Raw genomic sequence first — 7,822 nt, forward strand, 5'->3', positions numbered from 1 at the left:
GTTCGTCACCGACTTCCACCGCTACGGTATTCATATTTAGAGCGTTTTAAACGCAAAGGGACGTTACTAAACTCTTTTGAAACATCATTCAAATCAAAATATGCCTGTTTTAATTGTTTATGCATGAAAAACACGTGGGTTCGATTAATTTACGGTAGAACGATTATTTTCAAACGTTTGACGATTTTTACCATTGTTCCTTAACGTTATGATTCCTGATCGACAATTTGAGTTGGGGAAAATTCTAGCAAGCGGACTAGGTCAAGTTATAGTAAATGGACGAAGAGTCCAAGTATCGATCCCACAGAGACTATTATTTAAGTACTAAGATTTTAAATTATTCGATTTAATCTAGGCAAACGGTAATAAGTGATTTGATGATCGATTAAACTAATTAAGTTAAACTAATTTATGCTAAATTAAAGACTAAAATCAAATTTGCAGAGAAGCTTGGAACTTGGGGATTTTCAAATTTAAATAAAATGACCGGGACACACAACGGTAACAAACTCAGATTATTATCACGCACTGGAATTATTTAACTACAGATTATTCGCTGTCACGATGCAATTCTCTAATTTAATTATAAATCTATTTCTAGAATTTATAATCCTATTTTCATTTAACAGTCCAATTATTACTAATTGAATTTAATTAAACGAAAACGCATTTATCAACGATAGAATTACAGCTGTCGTCTAAAATCGCACACTGAAGCCGAATACTATTTCTAGTCGGTTTAACCGTGTGTTGATTAATATTTTCGAAGCTAAATTCAATCTATTCCCCTTCGAGTCAAGATCGAACGACAAACATGCAAATAATTGGCCAGATTAAAAGCACAAAAATTACGCAAACATAAATCAATAACATGAAATAATTTTATAAATCAAACAATCCAACGAATAACAAAAATCAATCGTTTGTCCCTATCGTGGTCCCGATCACAAGAAAACTACTCTATAAATTCAAAATTAAAATCAAATTTGAAATTCGAATTCATAATTGAAAATAAAAAAACGAAAGAGAAGAGAAAATCTCAGTGATGGTGCGCGGTTCCTGCGTGTAAAGTGAGCGGTTTCCTCTCGTCTCTCCCAAGCCGTCGCCGTCTTCAAAAGTATGCAAGTTCTTGCCTTTTTCTCTGAAAAGTCGGCTACCCAAGGTTTTCGATCTCCCCCCAAAAGTCCACTTCTATCTTTTATTTTTCTCTTTTATTCTTCCAAATCTTCGGGAAATCTGATCTCCAAACCATGTACACGGACCCCGTGTTAGCCTGCGGATTGGGGCCCATGTAAGTTCGATTAATTTATTTTTCCAGGAGGCATCAGACACGAACCTCGTGTAGGGGTCCGGAGTCAGGTGCGTGTATTTGCGCAACTTTTCTTCTCAAGATTGATGCTGACACGGACCCTTACACGGGGTCCGTCTTCGGGTCCGGATCCGTACGGTTGCACTCTTCTTTGATGATAATTGACACAGACCCTTGGACAGGGTCCGTGTAAGGGTCTGGAATTTGGCCTTTGTCTTGTTTTCCTATTTTTCCGGGTATTTCTGACGTGGCGTTGCGAGGCTTGACTTTATTTTCATTTCTTTGGCTTTTATGATCTTTTGGTCAAACCTGCAAATAACCATAATGAGACGAAATAAGCGCGAAACTCGGAATAAAAACGCCAGATAAGCACGAATACGACAAAATAAAGACCCTAAAATGCTATATAATTCGTTCTTTTCAACTCCCCCACACTTAACCTTTGTTCGTCCTCGAACAAATCAAACAAAAATAAAGATGAGAGATATATCAGAATCAGAAATCAAGTATCACAATCAAATTTTCTCAATTTGTCAAACTCATTCACCCCCGGTCAAAATATCACGCTTCGCATATCATGAGATTTGTTTTCGTCGCAATTTAAGATTCGAACATCTCCCAGTAAAGATCAACGGAATGAGATGTGTGTAGTGTGCAAGTCAGAACTCGTACCCATCACCAGCTACTTGGTTTCAAGATCACTTATTTTCATTTGTTATCGAGATGCCCCATATGCTTGACTTTCATACCCCTCTCTACTAAATGTTGAACGACGATGACTTGGTTAATAGGTCTTTTCAAGCTTATAGCGTAAGGCCAAGGTTCACAGTTACAATAGAAGGTATGAGAATCAAAAATGAGAGAAAATTAAAAATAATCCTGCAGCACATTCATTCAACTTTTGACTCGTCAACAATCACTGCATTTTCATCATCTTTTGAGCTCTATAGTCTCCTTTCTTTTTCATTGTCCTTCAACTATTACCCACAGATTTTTCGGTTGTTTTTAATACTATACACTTTCCTCTTTTTTCTTTTCTACACCATTTTATTTTTTTTTATTTTTTTTAATTTTTTTTAATAAAGATTCATCGACTCCTTCACACATATTTCTTCAACCCATCAGAGTAATTCGAACATTTCAATGTGTACAGGAGATTTATTTCTCTCAAATGTAGGTAGGAAAAAGTGTATAGGCTAAGATTCAGGTAGTTGATGTGGGACATTGAATAAATTACGAATGGGGGCTAATTGTGTGTCATTGACACACACCATCGATTTTTCCAGGCTCAAAAAGGGTTACTAGAGACAATAAATTGTGTATCGGTTAGGCTTGAAAGGCTCAAACGGTCCGAAGATCGCCTAAATCATCCCTAAATCATCATTGTTCGTATTTTCGCTTTGAGGGCTAATTAGACGAGTTCTAGGGATCGTTGTTCGATTTTTTTTTTTTTTTTTTTACTTCACCTTACACCAATTCACTATTACACCAATTCACTATTAATGAGCAAAATTCTGACCACGTGCATGGAATGAAATGTTGATACAGAACTGGTTAATGTCTGACTCTCTCCTTGAAAATACGACTCCTCTCATTCAATTACTAGGCATAAAACTATCTCCCGGGTGATCCAAAACCTAACAAGTTAATCCGATTATCAAGTGAAACAAGAGTTCTTTGTCTAAAACTAGTCTCATCCTACGTGAAAAGTGTTGTTAAGTGTTGTACAACGATGTGTAACAAAACTGACCCACCCCCACACTTTGAAATCGACACTGCCCTCAGTGTAAAGCGATATAACATGAATAAGTAAGACAGTCAAAGCAACCACACTTCCCTGGATAAATGTCGAGTAGATGGTGACCATGGGGTAGAACGCATTAATTCCTGAAAAGAAAGACATCGAATACACAAAGGAAATGTAAAAGGAATAGGAAAAGCACTCAAGCATTCAAATAAAATCCAAAAGATAGTCAGCATAAAGAACATGTCCTAAAACACCAATAACAATATAAGAAAGAAAAGCGCAAATCCAAAAAATCGAAAGAGTCCTCCACAAATCCTAAAATAGAAAAAAACTATCTACTCATCGTCTGATCCTATGTCAAAGTCCTCCATGCTGTCAAGTGCGGATCTGTCCCATGGTGTAGCAAAGATATCGTCGGAAGAAGACTGCGACTGGGTCTGGTGCTCGATGCGAGCCAATCTAGTGCGTATGTCGTCCATGCAATCAAACATGGACGAGAAGACCTGACGTGCACCTCTGGGGACCCGCTTTCGAGGGGGCATATCAGCTCGTGGTGCAGCTCGGGCATCCATCTGTGCTTCGTCCTCCACACGGTCATCCCAGGCTCGGTCATCGATGGCAGAGGGAGGTACCGGTGGGTCACGGGGATGTTCACTGAGATGTCGACTGTCTGGATTTCGGTACCACGCACCCTGTCGGAAGATAAAGTACATGCCCTGCATGGCCTGGGCGGTGACCATCTGCGTAGATGTGGGCATGAGAGAAGTCTCGCCAGTGAGATCAACACCATGGGCCGCCAAGATCCTGGAGATGATGATAGGGTAGGGGGCATAGGTTGTCCTATTCTTCGTGGGGTCGATGTGGGGGACTGAACGCATATGGGAAATGATGATCGACGCCACCGGAATAGCAGGAATGTCACCCAATCCATTCAGCATCTTATCAATGATATAGAGATCCAAATGACGGACCTCATTGTTCCTGAGTTTTCGTGGAATAAAATTCGCCCCCGTAAAGTAACAGATGAGCCGATCCAGCAGCGGGAGGGACGTCGGGAGAACACTCGATCGGGAGCCAGTGGGAGATGTGTGGTAACGGAGTCGGCGCCGAGCCTCAATGATCCGGAAGGTGAGGTCGGAAAAGAAGATATCCACCTGGTTGAAGGACACCAGCGGCCTTTCATTAGGGACACTCAATATCGCGGCCAGGTAAACTGTAACGTACCGTACTTTTACTACTTGAAATTTGCGGAAAAATTAAAAATTTTATTCAAATAAAACATCCGTACGGTCGTCACCCAACATTCATAAAATATCTTTAAAATAATCCATCATCAAATAAAAGTTTGCTAAAAGAACGCTGTCTCAAAATGCCTCACATTCAAATCAAAACATCAGAGTATTTTAAAAGTTTGCATAAACATGAACTTGCGGTCCTCGGGTTAGCCTGCCACTCAGCCCAAGCCTGCCCCTTGGTCGCCACCTCCTGTCTCCTGCTCATCGTACTCACCTGCATCGATCAAGTCTAGTGAGTCTAAAGACTCAACACGTATAAACTGGAAATAACGAGTACTACATAATAAAATCGCATGCTTCTTTAAAATAGGACATACATAACTTTAAATTGGACTTGCATGAACTTCAACTTGAAATAAACTTGAACTTGAACATACATACTACGACGTGCCATGAACATAAACCTTTCTTAAACATGCTTTCATACTTCAACATACTTAACTGCATAATTTTACGTGGAGGATGTTTCAAAGCAAGTGACCCTTAACATGATAAACGCCTGATCAGACTCACCACAGTACTGGGCTGACAGGGACGTATCCACTGCCACATACATAAGATCCCTGTTCATAATTTAACAGGTCAGTTGATCCACGTTCATAATTTAACGCTTCACAACCACGATCTAACCCGTTCATAATTTAACGGGCGGATTGGTCCCCGTTCATGATTTAACGCTTTCCAATCCTTAACTTTCTTTGGTCACAAGACAATTAGCATACCTCAAAACTTAAACATTTCCTTTGCAAGTCGTACATACTTACTTGACGTTGAGGGATTCGTTGGACTTCGACTGGGGCCGTCACTGTGACATACCAACATGAATTTCATACTTAACTTGCATTACTTAGACGTAGAAAAATTATACTTACTCGCAAGCTCGATCATATCTTAGGACCCTCTATAACTTCCCACGACATGACCTTACTAATCCTTGCTCTAAACCATGGCATCAAACTTCAAAGCAAACTATAATATTTTTCCCAAAATAGAAGGACACGGACCCCGTACCTACATCCGTGTAGGGGTCCGTATAGGTACTGGAAGTAGACACCGAAAAGAAGCAAAGGCACGGACCCCGTGTCAGGGTCCGGGTGAGGGTCCGTGTAGGTACTGGAAAAAGGCCCTAAATGAAACCCAAAGGCACGGACCCCGTGCCCTCATCCTTGTAGGGGTCCGTGTAGATACTAGAAAAAGACGCCGAGAAGGGAACAAAGGCACGAACCCCATGCCCGGGTCCGTGTAAGGGTCCGTGTGCCTACTGTACGTTGATACCTGCGAGAAAACTTATGCACATGCCTATCCTCCCAATTGCAACTGAATGGCACAATGTTTAACACCTTATGACCCTTCTTAGGACACCATAATATTGCATCAAAATTTATACAAACACCTCAAACACAACGTGCACTATACTACACAATGCAACACCAATTATGCAATTAACATCAATCACTTTCCTACAACTCTAACTAATTCAAACGCCTAACAACGTACATCAAAACCTTAAAATACACCAAACCTCAATACTAACATGCTTATACACAGCAACGATCGCCCGTCGGTTTCCAACGAATCCTGCAACACTGAAACTTCAAGAATTATCAATATCATAACTTTTCTGAAACGCAGTTTGAGCAGTCCCACGAAAAACGCCATAACTCACTCAATATTTGTCCAAAAATTTCGAACCATATATCAAATCGAAGGTATCGAAATGTTCTACGTTTTTTCCGTTGAAAGTTTTCCCAAAATATGAAGAGAAAAATCGCAGTTTTGACATGAACAGTAAAAATGAGTTTTAGATCTAAAAATTTCCCTTCGAAATTGATCCGATTCGCGATTCGCTCAAACTACTATCATCATACATAACTTTTACGCATAAAAATGACGCAATACAATATATGACTTGATCGACACAGCAAGAACAGATTATACGTGCCGTTTGATGATAACGTTACCGAAAGACGACACCGAAGCGGAGATGGAGAGAGGCTCGATCCGGGACGAACGTGGCACCGTTTCTCTTGAAATAAATTCACGAAATCTGCTGGGATTTGAGAGGGAAGGGGGGGCGGCTGCTATGCTCTTTGAAGAACCCTAGTTTTCTCTTTTAAAAAAATAAAACTAGAATGAAACTTGTGTGTGTGCGTTTAGGCGTTACAGATGTGTGTAAAAGTGTGTTTGTGTGTGTGTCGCGTGTGTTTTAGATAAATTAGGAGACTAATTGCTTAATTAAAATAATTGTCTACTAATTAAAACACTAACTCACACTTAACTTTTAAATAAAACTCTTTAATTAAAATATAACACACCATACTAGACTTTAAAAGTTCTAAAATCATAAACTCACAAAAATAATTAAATTTAGGATTCAAAATACTAACATCTCATAAAACACTAAATTTTAAAAGTTTTAAACTCTTAAAATCACTAACTAAACATTTAGGCTCAAAAATGCTAAAACTCACTAAATTATTTAAAATACCCCAAAACTCAACTTAAAATAAAATACCATCTTTAAAATTGCCAAAAATCGTCCCCGGGTCTTTTCCTCAATCCCGCCTCGAATGATCGCCTGAAACATGAAACTCGAAAAACGCTTTAACGTGCATTACATAAACGTAATTAAATTAAAAATAATGCATTTAAATAATTGTGCATGACTAAACTCCTTTTAAAATAAGTTAAATGCTTTAATAATTTAAATAGATGCATGGGTTATACGTGTACTGAAATCGGGTTCTACAGTTCCTCCCCCACTTATATAAATTCCGTCCTCGAAATTAAGTCTTACCGAACAACTCCGGGTAGCGAAGCCTCATATCTGTCTCTGACTCCGAAGTGGCCTCTTCCACTGATTGGTTTAACCACCGAACTTTGACTAGCTTAGTCACTTTGTTCCGGAGTCTGCGCTCCTGTCTGTCGAGGATTTGAGTCGGTCTTTCCTCATAAGACAAATCTGGAGCAAGCTGCAAAGGCTCATAACTCAGAATGTGCGAAGGATTAGCCAAATATTTCCTTAGCATCGAGACGTGGAACACATTGTGTACCCCGGCCAGATTCGGCGGAAGGGCTACACGATAGGCTAATGTCCCAACTCTGTAAAGAATCTCGAACGGTCCAATAAACCTCGGACTCAACTTGCCTCTTTTCCCAAATCTCATAACACCCTTCATGGGTGCTATCTTGACGAAAACGTGATCCCCGACGGCAAACTCGAGATCTCTCCTCCTCTTATCGGCGTAGCTCTTCTGACGGCTTTGGGCGGTCTTCATTCTGTCACGAATCTTGACCACCACTTCTGCAGTCTGTTGAACTATCTCTAGGCCTAGATCTGTTCTCTCACCAACTTCGTCCCAATGAACTGGCGATCTGCACTTCCGACCATACAACGCTTCATAGGGAGCCATACCAATAGATGCTTGGAAGCTGTTGTTGTATGTGAACTCCACTAGAGGTAGTCTAGAC

This window comes from Primulina eburnea, chromosome 1 (assembly GCF_022965805.1).
Source record: "Primulina eburnea isolate SZY01 chromosome 1, ASM2296580v1, whole genome shotgun sequence".
Lineage (NCBI taxonomy): Eukaryota > Viridiplantae > Streptophyta > Magnoliopsida > Lamiales > Gesneriaceae > Primulina > Primulina eburnea.